Genomic DNA, 18,480 nt, shown 5'->3' on the forward strand with positions numbered 1-18,480 from the left:
AAACACTTACAGTAGTTACAGGGTTGCAGTAGTTACAAGATTACAATAATCAACAGGGATAGTAGTACAAGGCTTGAAGACTAGTCCTGGTTCTAGTTACAAGCTTTGTGGAAATAGTGAGATATTTTGATCTAAGGGAGGTCCTAAAGAGAGTTCTAAAGGAGATCCTAAGAGAGAATTCTGAATTGCAATAAGGGACAACTCCCCTTATATAGGTATAAAGTAGTGAATAGTGACATTTTTCACTATTCATATCAGGACCCGTGAGGGGCAACAGGGGCGCATAATTAGGACCCTTGTGGGGCAGCAGGGGTGCATAACCCGGAAGCTTATTAGGTTGGCTTTTGTGCCAAAAGTAGTTTGGAATGTTGTGCCAAAAGCATCAGCAGTAGCAAGTAAAGCAGTGGGAAAATGATTTAACTTGGGTGAATATTGTAGTAGTATTGGCCGTTATGCAAGCTAGACAAATAGTAAGACCATCATCATGCTCCTAGATTAGGAGTATTTTCTTCATCATGTCCAAACCAATCTTTTGGATAAGGTTAGGGGTATGGATCATAAGGACTTTCTGCAATAGAGCCTTCTTCTCTAATCTTTTTTTCGAGAAGAGCATACAGAGCTTCCTTGCGTAGATCATCATAAGAGGGGGAAGAAAAGGGGGAAGGACGACGGCGCAGAAGGCGGAAGCACAACAGATATAATAGTTATGATTGAAAGTAAGGCGGTAGATTCAGCCAAGCAGTTATATCAAAATAATGATTGAAAGTAAGACGGTAGAACTAGCCAAGCAGTTATACTCTCATAGTCTTCTTGAGAAGGGTATTGCAGTTTAATAAGAAAGCAGCTTGCAGGTTATCAAGAATGAATTTGATGGAATCTGGTAATTCATTATAGATTCCCTATATGGAATTGCAATTCTCTGGACAATACTTCCTGTGAGGTTATTATTATATCACCACTAGAATATGTCACCTCTGTCGGGACAAATTCCTGAAGGGATGTTACACCACTGGATTTTGTTCCAGAAGATGCGCCTTCATGCATTACAAAAGGTTGTCCTGCTGTGAGCCTTTTGTCTTGAGGATTGCCCTCTGCCGGTGCTTTCCCCTTGTTCTTCTTCACTGCTGAAGAAGGCATTTTATTCCACTTACTAGTGGTATTAATAATATTTTCTCTTTCCTACCATGCAAAAGGGAAGATAGTAAAACAGGTTGCAATGGTGACTAATTTATTAGCATAGGGTAATTTAATAGGGTAAGGATAAACATTAAAAATCGTTTGAAAATCGTATTCCAAAAACCATAATATGGCAATAGTTTGTGCAAGATAACAGACTCTAGAATGGTAATAATCAATCTTGGAGGTATTGAGATAGTGGAAAAGCTTGGTTAGGACATTGGTGGTAGGGTACCTGGCCCACTTGAAGGAGTTGGTCAAAATTTTATGATGAATGAAAGGACTAGGAATTCTTATTTGAAGTGCAACATACATAGGAAAATTTGTTGTAGAAATATTTTCACTAAAGTCTTTAACATAAGGTAAGTCAACAATATATTTCTTTCTAAGCCAAAAAGCATTGGAAATATCAGAACAATCATCATTCCTCAAGATTTTTTGAAAATTATCAATTTTGGATCTTAATAATTTATCCGAAAGTTGTCCAACAATTTTCTTGTATCTAACTTCTTTCTTAAGGAAGTTGAGATGTTTAACTTTGGCATGAATAAGATTAAAAGCATCATAAGTTTCATATATTGAACAAAATTTAAATTTCACTTTCTGTCCAAAAGGATCAGTAGTAATACCATCATTTTCAACAAAGAAAGGATACAGAGTAGCAATAAAAGGCAGACCAAGAATCACTTTATCAGTCATATTTTTAATAAGCACAGAAGGAATCTTGAAACAAACATCTTCATTGAGAATATGAGCATTACTTAATTCATATTTAATCTTCATTTGAGTTCCATTAGCAAAAACCAATCTTTTAGTGGATTTTTTAAAATATTTGGAAAGAATCAAGTCTTCCCGGATACAATTTACATCAGTACCAGAATCAATCATAGCAACAGTTTTGAAAGCATAATCATGTGAAACAACAATTTTGACTTTAGTAAACCATTTTGGAGGCATAATCTATTTAACAAGAGAAAGTTGATTATCAATTAAATTGATCAAATCATTGTCGAAAACATTACCAGAAGGAGGAGCTTGGTGAGTGGATTCATCTCCATCTTGATGCTTATCACTATCAGACTGATGTTTATCCTTTTTTTTTATCAAGTTTGGGAATTAACACTTCTTGTTTAAGATCAAGATTATCATGTTTAACAGTTTTCATATCATTTTTTAATTGGATTATTTCTTGTTTAACAGTAGCAATTTCATGTTGAAGGTCGTTAATAGTTACTTCTTTGGATTTATTTTTGTTAAATCTTTCCAAAGTTTCTTCAAAACTTATCTTAGATTTAGGGTCATATACCATTTCATCTTTTGTTAAGTTTTGCTTAAACTTGTCAAGATATTCTTTTTGTAATTCAGGGTTACTAATTTTACTGATTATGGTTAACAACAAATTTTCTTGTTCTTCACTTTTAGTTAACATATTACCTTTGGTTAACATGTTAACAGATTTTATGGCATTATAACATGAGTTTCTACAATTAAGTTTAACATTAGGAGAATTGGAAGTATCACTACAGGAGTGATAAGCCGAATTAGATGAGGAGGAGAAATCCTCTTCAAATGAATCAGTTAAAGCAGTAGAATCAAGAATTTGAAATAATTCTTTTTTATCATTGATGGGGTACTGATTTTGCCTATCTCCAAGTCGTCCATAAAGGTCGTCCGTGGCCGGTTGGGAATTGTAAACACCCTTCGAAACCTACTTGCAGCTACCTCGTCCAGGTAAGAAGAGCTCTGGACGAGGTAGGCACCACCAGAAAATAGACACTCATCCAAAGCGCGGATAACCTCGTCCTGAAGGTGTGACTGTTAGACGAGGTAGCCTCTGCGCCTGTGCCGAAACATACTCGACTAAGGAATCCTAGGACGAGAGTATCATACTTAGAAAAATCTCCGAATATAATGCGGTAATTCCTTATCCCACGCATAACTGCCAGGTATCCGTTGTGGAGACAAAAGCATAACTTCTAAACGGTTATGCAAGTTACGTTTGATTTCTACCTCTCCTTAAATCCAGGAGAAGTTCCAATTTTGGTAACCGCCTATAAGAACACTATATAAAGGCTGTTTCAGACAAGGCCAAGGTATGTTCATTTTACTCCAAAAAAGTGGGAACTCAGATAACATAGAGAGAAAAACTAACTTTGCCATCGGAGGGTTTTTGGCCGGCAGCCCCGGTCGCCTTTGATTCGCTTTTCTTTCTTTTTCAGGCCGCAGAGAGAACCAGTAGTCCTTTGAAGTCCGAAGCATCCAGCCTATTGATCTTCTTTGCATCATCAATCATCATCATTAATGTTCAACATGTTCAATTTATTCTTTAATTCACCAGGCTTTGGTTACAGTCTTTACTGAAATGGCCAAATTTGCCACAGTTAAAGCATTTACCTTTACCTGATCTTTGTTTATCATGCTTTTTAAAAGCAGATTTCTTTTTAGCATAAAAATCATTAGGTTTAACAAAGTTTTTTCTGTATCTTTTATGCTTTTTATGGGAATGACTTTTGTAAACTTTATCATGTTTACTTTTTCCTTTTTGCTTGGAAGGGGCAATAGGAAGTAAACCATATTGTTCATAGAAATTATCCATTTCATATTTAGCTTTCTTTTTATTTTTTAATTGTTGTTTTAATAGTTTTTCATCATTAAACATGTTGATTCGAAATTTTTTAATAGTAATGAAAATATCTCCATAGGTTAAATTATCATAGTCAATAGAATCATTTTTACCAATTAGTTCTTGTTTTATGTTATGAGCAAAGATAGGAGGCAGACCATCAATAAACCTCTCTTTCCAATAAGGCTTCATGGAATCTTTTCGGAGCATTACTCTGGAAATAAACACATCTTGGTACCATCTGTAATCAGACATAGTAGGGCATCTCAATTTATTCAAATAATCAGAAATTCGGGATGAAATATTAGATGGAGTACCAACAAAATGTTTGAGAATAGTATAAACCAAAGTATTAACACCATCAGGAATGCCACGATTAATATTTTCATAAAAAATAGGCATACCATCATTATCTCTTTTAACAGCATGTTTAATAGACTCTCTGGATTCTTCTATGAGATGTGAGTCCCACCAACCTTGAAGAGTACCAGAAAAACCAGTAGCAATCAAATCAACAACATCAGGGTGATCAAGATCATTATGGTTGTTCATGTAGGCAATACCAACCACAGACATGTGAGCCATTTTGTTAATAATTTCTTGTTCAGACATGCCATCAATATTCCATTCATAAAGTTTTTCAGCAGAAATAGAAAGTTGAGTTTGAAAAGATCTTTCTTCAAATTGTATATTGGGAGGAGTAGGTCTAGAATACCAGTTTTTTGTAAAAGACATGGGATTTGGTTTTCCAACAAATCTTTTAACTTCTGGTAAACCATCGTCAAAAACATTTTTGTAAGAAACAGAAGATAATGAGTCAGAATCTGTGTCTTCTTCAGAAACAATTTCTTTCTCATTTCTTAAAATAATACAAGCAACATTTGTTGAAGTAGAAGTCTCTTCAGGTTTGACTTTCAAATCAGTTTTGGCATTTAAATCAGCAAGCATTTTTTCAACCTTATCAAGAGTTTTACTCTAAGAGGATTTGAAAATTATTTTTTCTCTTGACTGGGTAAATCAATCAAAGGTTTCTCAGGTTTCGAAACAGCAGTTTTTTCAACAATTGTTTCTTCAATACAGTCAAGCTGTTGACCAATAATATGCAAAGATTCATTAGTAAAATTGTTTTGTTCAATAATACTAACAATGGGAGTTTTGTCATCATCAATTTTAAAAGGGGAGGCCTTCACCTCAGCCTTTTGGTGAGTTATCAAAACAGTTTCAAGGGGAGGATGACTAGACCGAACAATGGTTTTGTCTTCCTTTTTAAAATTTGATTTTTTTTATTATGTTCAAATGATTTGTATGAACTTCATCTTTTGAAATATAATAAATTTTAAGGTAATCAAAAAACAAAATATGTTTTCCCATCAAATTCATTTTTTCTTTCCATTTCCTCTTAACTCTGTCTTTTTCAGACTGAGCAAAAGTACTTTGGTAATATTTCCTTTTACTTTTGTTTTTTGCAAGCATAAAATCATTATACAAAGCAACCATATCAATTTCCAAATCATTATTGACGCGAGTTAAAACTCTTAATTGATTGTAGTGAATAGGGGTTTCAATAGGTGGAAAGTCAGATCTAGAAGGAGCATCAGATTTTGTAGCATCTTCTTCTTCATTAGGATTTTTGCTAATATCAGAGGGAGATTCTGCTCTAGTTGAATAAAAAGCAGTGCTAACTTGAGAGTTGTTGCTTGCAACTCCTTTTTGCCTTAATTCAGGTTTTTCAAAATTCTTTTTCAAAAACTCGTCAATATCATGATCTCTAAAACTTTTAGATCCAGCAAAGGAAGGTCTTCCTTCGTTGATCCTCAAAGGTTTATTTTCACCAAAACAAATTTTAACAGTACCCTCAACATATTGTTGAATATTAGTAAGATCGAGTTCATCAAAAACAGGTTTAACAGGTGGAGTTTCACGTTCCAAAGTCCATTCTTTGGGAAGAATTATATTTTTCCATTGAATCATTTTAGGGACTTGGATCTTAGCATCAGGGGTTGAACATTGAATTAACATTGTCTTACCTGCAGGATCTCGTCCTCTAGCACGAGGAGTTAACTAAGAATCAAGCAATCGGTAATAAATACGGTAAATAAGGGTAAAAGGCTTACTGCGTTCATCCATATCATAACCAGATGTCAATATGTTCAATGTCAAAGCTTTAACAATATTAGGATCATCCAAAGCAAGAGTGAGACCAGGATAACAATCAAAGAAAACAGGACCATCATATAAAGAAGCAGTAATCATACCAAGAATGCTATCATTAAATCTTTTCTTAGTCATGAAATCACTAATATTTTTTCTGGAAAATAAGCAACATTTTTCATGAGTTCTAGAGATAGAAAAAGTTTGTTCAACAGTTCTAACTCTATATTCAGAGAAAACATTATTTTCTTTCCAACTGAGTTCGTAAATAGATTTAGTAGAAACTTTTGGAATATTCTATTTTTTGAAATCAGGGTACTCACTTTCTTCTACAGTGTGATCTTCTTCATTCACAATATCAGGAGGACAGCCAGTCCTAGAGCTAACAGAGGAGTTGGATCTCCACATCCTATCCATAGCTCTCTTAGTTATAACACTCAATTATCATGTTTTTCTCACAACTGTTGCATTTCGTAACACATATCGCAACCAACCCTATTCCTCTCATGCCCTCAAGCTCTCCTGGCTTCACGGGCCTTACTGTTCGGATCTGGGACTTCAATTTACGACTACGGTGGCACCAACGACGGTAAGAAGGAACACAACAATGAAGTATCACAAGGTCAGATAGCCTCAGATAGAATATAAAAGACACAACAACACTAAACAGTATGTAAGAAATCAAAAATGGAAAAACATTGTGTAAAACCCCAAATCCGAAACCTAAAAGATATATATTAATTAATTAATTAATCAATTGTTTTATCCTCACCATGTTGTATCCTAATTTTACAAGACTTGAAATGTTACTCATGTCATGTTGTGTTTGTGGCCGTTGTTAAAGTTGAGGAAGTGAACAATAGTAGCATGTGTAAAGTAAGGAAGAAAATAATAGAAAGTAGCAAAGGCATTGCATATGCCAGTGAAAGAAGAAAGAAGAAGTTAGTGACAGCTGTCAAGCATTGATTGGAGGAAACAAGTGTCAAGCATTGATTGGTTGTATTGTTGAAAGTTTGTTAGTTAGTTATTTAGGTGGGAAACTAGCCTCAGTTCTCAATGTATATATATAATAGGTGCTAATTATTTTGTAACTGTTTTTCATATCAGAAACTCTTAGTAATCAATAAGATCTTTCTACTTTCTTCTAGGATTTTCTTTTACATGGTATCAGAGCAATTTCCCTTTGTTTCAGAGATTTTTCTTTTGATTTCTTAGTTTCCAAACAAAGCTTGTTGAGATTTTCTTTCTCGTTCATGGCTTCTGATTCCACAAACAATACTCAATCTCCAACTGCACATTCAGTGCCTTCTTCAAGTGCAGTAATGGCAGATGTATTTGCGAATAATCCTTTCTTACTTCTAGAAAATGAGAATCTTGGTCTTGTTCTCACATCACAGCCTCTAATTGGCCCTGAGAACTATATGAGTTGGGCAAGATCTGTGTTCTTGGCTTCGAGTGCCAGAAACAAGTTTGGCTTCTTGAATGGAACAATTCCTGAGCTTGATCCATCTTCTCCATTGTTTAATTCTTGGAGTAGGTGTAACACTACAGTGCTTTCATGGTTAACAAATTCACTTAGCATGGATTTGAAAGCAAGTGTCATGTACATCAATATTGCGAAGGATTTATGGATTATCCTCAAGGACAGGCTTTCTCAAGGTAATACTCCAAGGTTTTTTGAGCTTCAAAAGGAGATCTCTCATCTTTCACAAGGATCACTCTCGGTGCGTTCATATTTCACAAAATTTAATACCTTGTGGGATGAATTTACCAATTATCAACCTATCATAGTTTGTACTTGTGCTTGTACTTGTGGATCCAAGTCTTCTTAACTAGATGCTCAGCACAAGGAGCACATATTTTATTTTTTGATGGGGTTGAATGATAGCTATGGGAATATTATTGGTCAAATTCTGTTACTTGAGCCGTTTCCCTTTCTTAGCAAAGTGTGTTCTTTAATTTTGCAAGAAGAGAAAAGGAGGAGTATTGGTCATGGTTTCAATCTGCAGATGCGTTGCTATGTATGTGAATAATAGCAAAGGTTTTCATGGTAATCAAAGTCATGATCATGGTGGAAAAAGGGGTAATTCTAAGAAAGAAAGGCATGTATGTAATTATTGTGGTCTCACTGATCATATAGCAAATAAATGCTATAAGCTTCATGGTTATCCTCCAGGTTATAAACCAAAAGGAGGTAACAAGGCTATGGCAAATCAGGTTTCTGCAGTATTTCTGTTGGGAAATTCTAGAAATTTTGGAGTGGATGTTTTTCCTTCACTACTGAGTCCTAGCTTAATGATTGCTGGTGCTTTGCCTACTAGTGTTTTACCCAATGTTGGTGTTCAATCAAACATAGTTCCTACCTTACAGAACTTTATTGGTCATTTTTTTGTAGGTTCTCATTTGCAAGCTAGTCCACAAACTCCTTTGTCTCAATGCCCTCTTTCTCAAGCCCAATGAGAGAAATGCCTCAACTTTCTGAAGAATTATATGGCTTCTGGATCAGGTAATGGTGCTTAGACTTCCCATTAGGTTGCTTCTGTCATGGCACCAAATCCTTCCATTCCACAAATCTCACCTTCTACCTCTATTTCACCTTCTTGCTCATCCAATTTTTCAGGTAATCCATATTGGATTCCACCTAATTTTTCTCATTCCATTTTTTTTTTTTGCTCAAAGTTGTTGATAGGCATGCATATAAATCTAATACTTGGATCATTGATACTGGAGCAACTGATCATATGGTTCATTCCATTACTCAATTCACTACAATTACTTCTATAGTCCAAACTTGCGTCTATTTGCCAAATGGGGAACAAGTTTTAGTCACACATGTAGGCACAGTGCAAGTTTCTTCCACACTCACACTCACTGATGTTTTGTGTGTACCTTCTTTTAGTTTCAATTTGATATCAGTTAGCAAACTCACCAAGAGTCTTTCTTGTTGCCTCATTTTTCTTGGTGGTTGTTGTTTCATTTAGGACCTTGCTCAATGGAGCACGATTGGTCTGGGTAAAGAAAACAATGGATTGTTTTTGCTGCAAGATTCAGATCCTAGAACTACTTCATCTGCTCTTGCTGCTACTGTTAGTCACATCTCTCCTTCAAATTTATGGCACAATAGGCTAGGACATCCCTCTTGAAAGTTCAAATAGCTTATAAAACACCAATGAATGTTTAGAATCCCAAATACAAAATTACCAACACAAGCTTATACACAAACAATATATGTGCAAAAAAATAAATATGAGCTATTCTAGATTGGTAAAACACTCTAAACCAAAATTAATTACAAACACAACAGTAATTAAATGGTAAAGAGTAAGGGAAGAGAGATGCAAACACAAAGATAACATGGTGATAAGTTATCGAAGAGGAAACCAAAGTACTCGGTGAAAAACCTCTTCGCCGCCCTCCAAGTGGTCAAATAATCCACTAGAGAATGAAGTTGGGATACATGAATAGCAATAGACCCACCAAGCCTAATCTACCTGATGCACCTAAGCCCTCCAAGCTTCTTGCTCCAATAGGGTTACGCCAAACCTTGTCTTCTCTAACTTACTGGATCTCGTAATAAGCCCATTACATCAACCAAGCGAATTGATCCTCTCTGAACTGCTTCCCAAGTACCAAAGTACCTTCTCACTGATATGGGTATGGTGAGATAAGGATTTGGCAAATGAACCTCTTAAGGGTATGTCAGTGGAGAGGGTGGGAGTAGAGGAATTTGGAGAATCAAAAGATTAAGATTGTGGATGAGTTAATCTTGTTTTTCTCTAGGGTTTCTCTCTTAAAATTCTCTCTAGAAGCTCTCTACATTCTGTGGGTATAAGAGGATTTATAGTAGGGAACGTGAGAAATATGAAAAGACATTTTTCATCCAAACAAGGCATTCTAGTGACTTGGCCTCTCAATTGGAACTAGTCGTGAGTCTGAGTCGCGAGATAACTGCCAAGCCAGACTGTACTTTTTGTCCTGTAGTGCTCCAGCTGTCGTGACCCTTTATCTCCTTGTATGCTTCACACGTGTGTCACTTTGGCGACTTGCCAGTCATGAGCCAGTTGCGAGATCCAGTTGCGAGACTCCTTTGAGTGCACACAGAGTTTTCTTCACACTTTCCTGCACACAACCCTTACATAATTTCCACCTAAATATAGGGTATCTAATCGCTAAATTACAGGCAAATTTGGCATGGAATAAAGCCAACACATGATGGAATAAATTCAACTTTACACCTCTCATTCAAAACTTCATTTGTTGAAGCAAATTGTACCTTTTAATGTTTCAAATAAAACACTTTGTTGTGATTTTTGTCATTTTTCAAAGCAAAAGAGGCTTCCTTTTGCTTCTAGTACTCATGTATCATCTAAACCTTTTGATTTGATTCATTGTGACCTCTGGTGCCATTTTGCTACTAGTATTGTTGATGGTTTTAAGCACTTCTTGACAATCGTGGATGATTTTACTAGATGCACTTGGGTTCACCTTCTTAAACATAAGTCTAAAACTCAAAATTTTCTTCCTCAATTTGCTTCTTTGGTGAATACTCAATTCAATATCAAAATTAAAACCATTAGGAGCGATAATTGTACTGAATTTTACTTAAAAGATTTCTTTCACTCTCATGGCATTTTGCATCAATTGTCATGTGTTGATACTCCTCAACAAAATGCTGTTGTTGAGAGGAAGCATCAACACATTCTTAATGTTGCAAGAGCTTTGAAGTTTCAATCCAAAGTTCCTTTATATTTCTGGGGTGATTGTTTCTTAACAGCAGTCCATTTAATCAACAGAATTCCCTCCAAATCATTGGGAAATAAAAGTCCTTATGAGCTTCTTTTTCACTCTCGACCTTCCTATAATCATCTTAGATGTTTTGGATGCTTGTGTTTCATTTCTACCCTACCTCATAATAGGAATAAATTAGAAAGTGTGTGTTCTTAGGCTATCCCTATGGCATAAAAGGATACAAAGTTTTGGATCTTGAATCAAATATTGTTCATATTTCCATAAATATAATTTTTTTTGAGCGTATCTTTCCATATGTTCTTTCATCTCAACCTTCAGCTTCCTATCTAGATGATTTTTTTATTGTACCTCAAACACTACTTCCATTCCTACCTCATACTCATCTTTACCATCAATTCCTCCTTTAGTTGCTCCTTCCTTACCTAGTTTACCCACTGAACCTAGTACTGATCTCCTAGGTACCTCCCTTGCACTTTTGACAGAACCCACTGCTTCCACTGATTCAATTCCCTTTATTCCAATCTATGACCTTATTCCATTTGATTCTTCCTCATCTATTACTCTTTTACCCATCTTAAGAAGGTCTACTAGACCTCATAATCCTCCACCTTATCTTTCTGACTATTCTTGCAAGTCTGTTAGTACCAAGCCTGTTTCTGGTTTGCCTTATGATATTTCAGATTGTTTGGATTACTTTCATCTTGGTCCTACCTTTCATTCTTTTGTCATGGCAATCACCACTTCTCCATTAGAACCTGTCTCTTTTCATCAGGCAGTTCAATATCCTGAATGGAGGGTTGCCATGGACAAAGAAATTGAGGCCTTGGAAGTTAGTGATACTTGGACTTTGACTCAATTACCACCTGGTAAGTCCCCAATTGGTTGTAAATGGGTATACAGAATCAAATACCTTCCAGATGACACCATTGAAAGGTATACGACTCGTTTAGTTGTTAAGGGATTCACATAAAAGCATGGTTTAGACTATTTTGAGACTTTTTCCCCAGTAGCTAAATTTGTTTATGTCAGAATTGTCTTTTTGTTGGCTGTTGTGAAAGGGTGGTTCCTCCACCAAATGGATGTCAATAACGACTTTTTACATGGTGATTTGGTTGAGGATGTCTACATGTGCTTACCACCTAGCTTTCACAGCAAGGGGGAGAATATGATTTGCAAATTGAACAAGAGTCTTTATGGTCTTAAGCAGGCTTCAAGGCAATGGTTTAAGAAATTTTCAAACACTATTTTGCAGATGGGTTTTGTTCAATCTAAATCTGATTATTCTTTGTTCACTTGCACTCAAGGGTTTTCTTTTACAGTGTTGCTAGTGTATGTGGATGACATATTGCTCATTAGGAATAACCGTGCATATGTTGATAGTTTAAAGAAGTTGCTTGATGACAGGTTTGGGTTGAAAGATCTTGGTTCATTAAGGTATTTCTTAGGACTTGAGGTAGCCAGAGCTGATGAAGACATAAGCTTGAACTAGAGAAAGTATGCCTTTGAGATTATGAAGGACACTGGTTTCATTGGTTCTAAACTAGTAAAGTTTCCTATGGAGTAGAATTTAAGGCTTTCCAAATATGAAGGCAAGCCACTTGCAGACCTTGGTCAGTTTAGAAGGTCAATTGGAAGGTTGTTGTACTTAACTTTAATAAGACTTGACATTACCTATGATGTGCATAGGTTAAGCCAGTTTGTATCACAACCAAGGGAACCTCACCTGCTTACAGCTCATAGAGTGCTTCAGTACATAAAAGGGTCACAAGGAAAGGGAATTTTCTTCTCAAGGAACTCTGATTTGCACATTAAATCATTTTGTGATGCAAACTGGTTTGATTGCCCTGACACAAGAAGATCATTGACAGGTTATGCAGTCTATTTAGGAGAATCCTTGATATCATGGAGATCAAAGAAGCATGGGGTGGTCTCAAGGTCCTCAGTAGAAGCTGAATATAGAGCAATGGCTAGTGTAGTATGTGAGATAACTTATGTTCTGCAATTGCTCAAAAACTTGAAGATTGAGCATCCGTGGTCTTAAGGTCCTCAGCAGAAGTTGAGTATAGAGCAATAACCAGTGTAGCATATGAGATAACTTGGGTGCTGCAATTGCTCAAAGACTTGAAGATCGAACATCCTAAACCAGCTATGCTATTCTGTGACAATCAAGTAGCGCTATATATAGCTGCTAATCCAGTCTTCCATGAGAGGACTAAACATATTGAAGTAGATTGCCACCTGGCTCGAGACAAGATTTTGGAAGGGATGATTAAGACTTTTCATGTGGCCACAAATGCTCAAGTAGCTGACTTTTTTACTAAAGCCTTCAGTTTTAGTTCTTTTACAAGACTTTCAGAAAAGCTAGGATTTAAAGATATATTTGTACCAAGACAATTGAAGGGAAATGCTTCAATTCAAGTCATTGATCTTAAAGCTCAGGACTTGAGGGGGAGTGTTAAAGTTGAGAAAGTGAACAATAGTAGCACGTGTAAAGTAAAGAAGAAAATAACAGAAAGTAGCAAAGGCATTGCATGTGCCAGTGAAAGAAGAAAGAAGTTAGTGACAGCTGTCAAGCATTGATTGGAGGAAACAAGTGTCAAGCATTGATTGGTTGTATTGTTGAAAGTTTGTTAGTTATTTAGGCGGGAAACTAGCCTCTGTTCTCAATGTATATATAAGATAGTTTGTAATTATTTTGTAACTGTTTTTCATATCAGAAACTCTTAGTAATCAATAAGATCTTTCTACTTTCTTTCAGAATTTTCTTTTACAGCCGTACTTCTTAAGTCTACAAGACCTTTTTTTATTTATTTATTTTCAATATGACTATTTTAGTCTTATTATTGAGGTTCTATTCATATTTTATTTTTTTTAAGGTTCAAAAAATTCAATATGTTAGGTACAGAAAAAACTGGTGAAAAAGTTAACAAAAACTCCACAAAATATGTACTAACTCGAGAATTACCGATCCAAGGAAGGGTTTGGATTGGCCACACACACATTCAATTGGCAAATGCTTTTGGAATAATAAAAATTGAATTCAATGAATAAATTCAAAGTAATTATCAGGTACTCAACTTTTGAATCTCCCTCCCTCCTCTCGCCCTAAGGTTTTACATACATGTTTTAATTAAATTTTTTATCAAGTATATTTTGGGAAAAAATTAAGAGCAAGTCTGGAGAACTTTGCACTTAATATAACGACATTTATGTTTGGGCTAAGTGGATTCTAGTAACAATGTTGTTAAAAGCGTGTTTAAGCGCAAAACGCACAACCCTTGGGGCTTTTTCCCTCTAAAGCGAGGCACCCTTACAAAAGCGTGCTTTAGGCGCACCTTTTTAAGCTTTTTTTATTAAGCGCAATGTGTGATTTAAAAAAAAAAATCCTTATTTGATTTTTAGCCATTAGATCTAAATATGTTTGATATAAGCCATTGATTTAATATATAAAAACGAATAGTGTGGTGTGCTACCATACACCTAATAGATGATAGCAATGAGTGGTTGACTGGAAGAGTAAAAGAAGATGAACTAGATGAATTTGCTGAAGATGATCTTGTGTTTGATGATGATATTTTGACATGGGGTAGTGTTGCTAGAGCTTCTGAAGTTGAAGAAGAAAGATTGAACTTAAGATCAAGAATGGTGCCCCTAGGGCAAGCAACAAGTTCAAGTTCTGGTTCACAACATGCTTGTCATGATGGAGACGAAGGTGATGAGGGCTACAAATCTTGTGATGACAATGATGATGGTCCCTTGCTTAATGAGGATGATGATAACATAGGTTAGGATTGCATTGCATATTTGCATTGATTTTGTTTGGCAAAGATAACATCACTTTACATTCTAGTACTTTCTAGCCTTTGCCTTTTTGGTTCTATACTTCTATTTTGATGCAACCATGTTTTGTAATCATGGCCATCAAATATCATGGTTACATATATTTTGTAAAGTACAAGAGAATTATATAAATGTTATATAAATTATATAACATGTTTTATTGTAATTTATATGATTAATTGATCACTTGATTGTTGTATTGACCATTAATAATTTTTTTAACTTTATTAATTTTTTTTAAAAAAAATGTGCGCTTCACATCGATCAAGCGTGCACTTGAGTTTTGCACTTAAGTGCATTCAACGCTTTTAACAACACTGGTCTAGTTTGTGTTTGATTTGGATTATGACCCAACCCGATATAAAAGTATTATGATTTTTAATGAGAGATTTTTTGAGGCTTAGTCCATTAACGCTTTGGCTTTTTGGCCTCCTTTTTTAGCCCATTGTGAATCCGCTATGTGGGATATAAATACCGTTGTTTCAAATCAGTGTTAGTAATGGTCGTGTTGTTTTAGAGAGAAAACTGTATTGCCGCACTTTTCGTATAATTTCCCTGAAATTAGTAAAATCACTGCACTTCGTGGATGTAGGAAAATTGTGGAACCATGTAATTTCTTGTGTTGTTTGATTGCCTTTGTGTGTGTGTTATTTTTCTTTCTTTTTTTGCATCTCACAAATTTGGGAATTTATGTAAGCAATGAGAATTGAGAAGAATGAGAAGACCAACTAGGTGCATCCATCCTTTTGTTTTACCTTTCTGATTATCAAAGGGTAACCCATCAACTGGAAATGATTTGTAACCAATGCTCTTTAGCACCATCCTACATAAAGAGAGGGCACATTGCCATAGAGTTAGTACCTTAATTCAATGACTTGGACAGAAGATATAGTAGGCACAATTTAGTTTGTTTATTCTTTATGTTGGTTTCACTGATCATCACCAAGAATAAAGGAATTCATTCATCTTCTAGTAATTTAGATGGTTTTCCTTTCTAACCATGACATGGCATGGCATGATCTAGAATTATATATATTTTTTTTATTAAAAAAGTTGTAATATTTACAATTAAACCTCAATAGAGTATTAGTAAAATTATTAATAGCTTACTATGTTAACTATATGAAGATTCAAAGCTTCTAGCAGAAATTACCCGCATTCAAGGTCTTTTCAAATTGTCCAGTACCAACTGCAATGCGTTTTCCACCGCCAACATCTACAAATAATATTGAATAAATTCCATGTAATTATGCACACCTGGACAAACTAAGGCTTACTACCTTTAAGAACTGTGTTCTCAAAGTGCATGCCAAAAATATGGCCTCTTCTTTCATCCGACTCTAGAAACCTATATGGTTTCCGGAAGAAAACGGAGTGGAGTTCATGTTGACCGGATCTTGGAAGGGAAGGTCCCTGTGGTGGCTGCCTTAGAGTGCATAGCATTTATTTTTAGCTGAAGCATAGCATTTATTTTTGCTACGCTCCAGTTGAGCCACATCAGCGTTCCCGTCATTATCATTTTTCTATAATTTTTTTTCTAACATTTACTCTTTTTATTTATTTATTTAATATTTACACTTTCTTTAATCTTTCTTTATCCCTTACGTTTTCATCTTCCCACTACTCTCTACCTTAATATCATTTTTCATCTTTCCTTTCATCTTTCTTTTTTTGTCCTTTCTTATTTACACTCTTACTATAATTTTGTCATTTTCTCTTCCATTTTTTACATACTTTTCCCTCACAAAAAAGGTTCTCTCTCTCTCTCTCTCTCTCTCTCTCTCTCTCTCTCAATTTCTTGGTGAATTTTTATTTTTTTTATTTTTCTTGCATTTCTGCTTTAGGTTGATAAATTTTTGTGTTCTTTAGAACTTTATATTGAGTTGATGTAATTTAGTTTTGTGATTTAAGTTTTTTTTTTCTTCTCTCTTTAATTGTTAATTTTATCACATGTGTTTTTCTTTAAATTCTTAGTTTGGGTTGCTTCGAATCCACCTATTTAGTTGTTCTATATATGTTATTTTTGGACAACATGACATTTGTTCAATGAAATTCCTTTTAGACTTGATACGTTATCTTTTGTTTTGATTTTTTTCCCTCCTATTGTGTAGTGATTGACTTCTATCAAAAAAAATATTCTATTTATATATTTAGAAATCTATTTCTTCTTAATTCCAACCGTTTAAATTTTGCATGGGCCATGGATTCCATTGAGCAATTAATATGAAAAATAAAATAAAAGCAAAATAAATTCTACAATAATTTGCTTTATAGGGATTGGCTTCTCTAAGTTATACATTGTTCCCTAAAAGTAGTGTGAGAGAAACTAATGTTTAGTCTGTCTATGTAACTAATGTTTCTAATCTTTTGAAAGTTTGTGGAGCATATACCCTACTAATTAGGCCATCTAAATCATTTGAATTAAAAATCAACTGTAACATAAGGAACAAAGGGGTCATTATACATTAATGTTCTCCTCATATCGTGATAAATCTGAGTAGTTGAATAGTATTGTTGTTTAATTTACCACTACTACATATTTTTTCTTGAAAGCTACATACCATCGATCGTAACACCAAATGGATATTTCAAAGTTCATTTGCATGATTACTTTGCTGTGTGGTGAGTTGAAACATTGTTGGGTAATGATGTACGTTAGATTGTATGTATAGCCTTTTGACTTGCAAATAATAAGTATTGATTTATACTAAGTTTTTCTTATTGATGTTCTTTAGAGCTATAATGGTTGATAGGTCTATTGAGGCTTCATTAATTTATATGAGGCTTCAATTTCACCCAAATGACAAGCAATAAAGCAAAACAATTAATGTTTAGCTTTCAGGTTTATTCTTTTTTTATTTATTTATTTAAATGCTTAGCTTTTGGGTAACCACCAATTCATTTTGTTAACCCAACATCATAAAGTAACTTTAATTTAGTTATATGGATAGGGTTTATCATTTTTCATGTTGCAAAAAAAAAAAAAAAAAAAAAAAAAAAAAAGCTAAGATTAATAGCATTACTACCATTGACCATTTAAATTTAGCCATATCTTTTATATCATTAAATTATTAATATTTTATTTTACAAGAGGATTAGAAGCATATTAGATTGTTGTTAGTTTTCTCTGTCGCTCAGAGAGGGGGAAAGCCTTGTCCCTTATTGTAAGGTGTCGTGTCCCCTAGGGTAACCCAGTTACCAGTAGAGCTAGTGGGTTTTTTTGTTTGTGGGGTTTGGGAAACACAGGCAAACGGAATGGACAACCTCATGAAGCATTGGAGCACTCTTTCTTTGAATGAGAGGGAGGGTGGGAAAATGGCAGTGACGAGAGGCAGAGGCTCAAAGGGATTCACTATTGTGGCGAAGTTTCTTACCAAAATATCACTAAATAAAGATGCGATAATCAGGACTTTCAGTCCATTATGGCGGTCAAAAAATGGTTTCAAGGTTGACATGGCGGTGGATCACACAATGCTGTTTGTTTTTGACAATGAAGATGAAGTGGAAAATTTTTGGCTGGTGAACCATGGAGCTTTGATAGGCACCTAGTTGTTCTTCAAAAAATGGACAACACAACTCCAGTGCAGGATCTAGCCCTCAATAAAGTCTCTTTATGGGTCCAAGTTCACAATATCCCATTTAGTTTCTTAAACAAGGGGGTCGCGGAGGAGTTGTGTGAAGTAGTAAGAGAAGTGAACCGGTCCTCGGAAGATGCAGATGTCGAAGGTGGTAGTTATATCAAGGTGTGTGTCTGGGTTGATATATCATTGCCCCTATGTAGGGGTCGAGTATTGTCAATTGAAGGTGGTGAAGATGTTTGGATTTCATTCAAATATGAACACCTCCCTAACATATGCTACTGGTGTGGATGCCTGGACCATTCCAATAGGGATTGTGATCTATGGATTGAAAGTGATGGATCTTTAGACAGAAGTGCTCAA

General features: G+C 35.1%; 1 pseudogene; it reads right to left on the reverse strand.

Annotated features, from left to right (window-relative positions):
- The window catches only part of LOC142627160 (NADPH:adrenodoxin oxidoreductase, mitochondrial-like), a 64,476-nt pseudogene that overhangs the window by 20,190 nt on the left and 25,806 nt on the right, over positions 1-18,480 (reverse strand).

Source organism: Castanea sativa, chromosome 1 (assembly GCF_040712315.1).
Source record: "Castanea sativa cultivar Marrone di Chiusa Pesio chromosome 1, ASM4071231v1".
Lineage (NCBI taxonomy): Eukaryota > Viridiplantae > Streptophyta > Magnoliopsida > Fagales > Fagaceae > Castanea > Castanea sativa.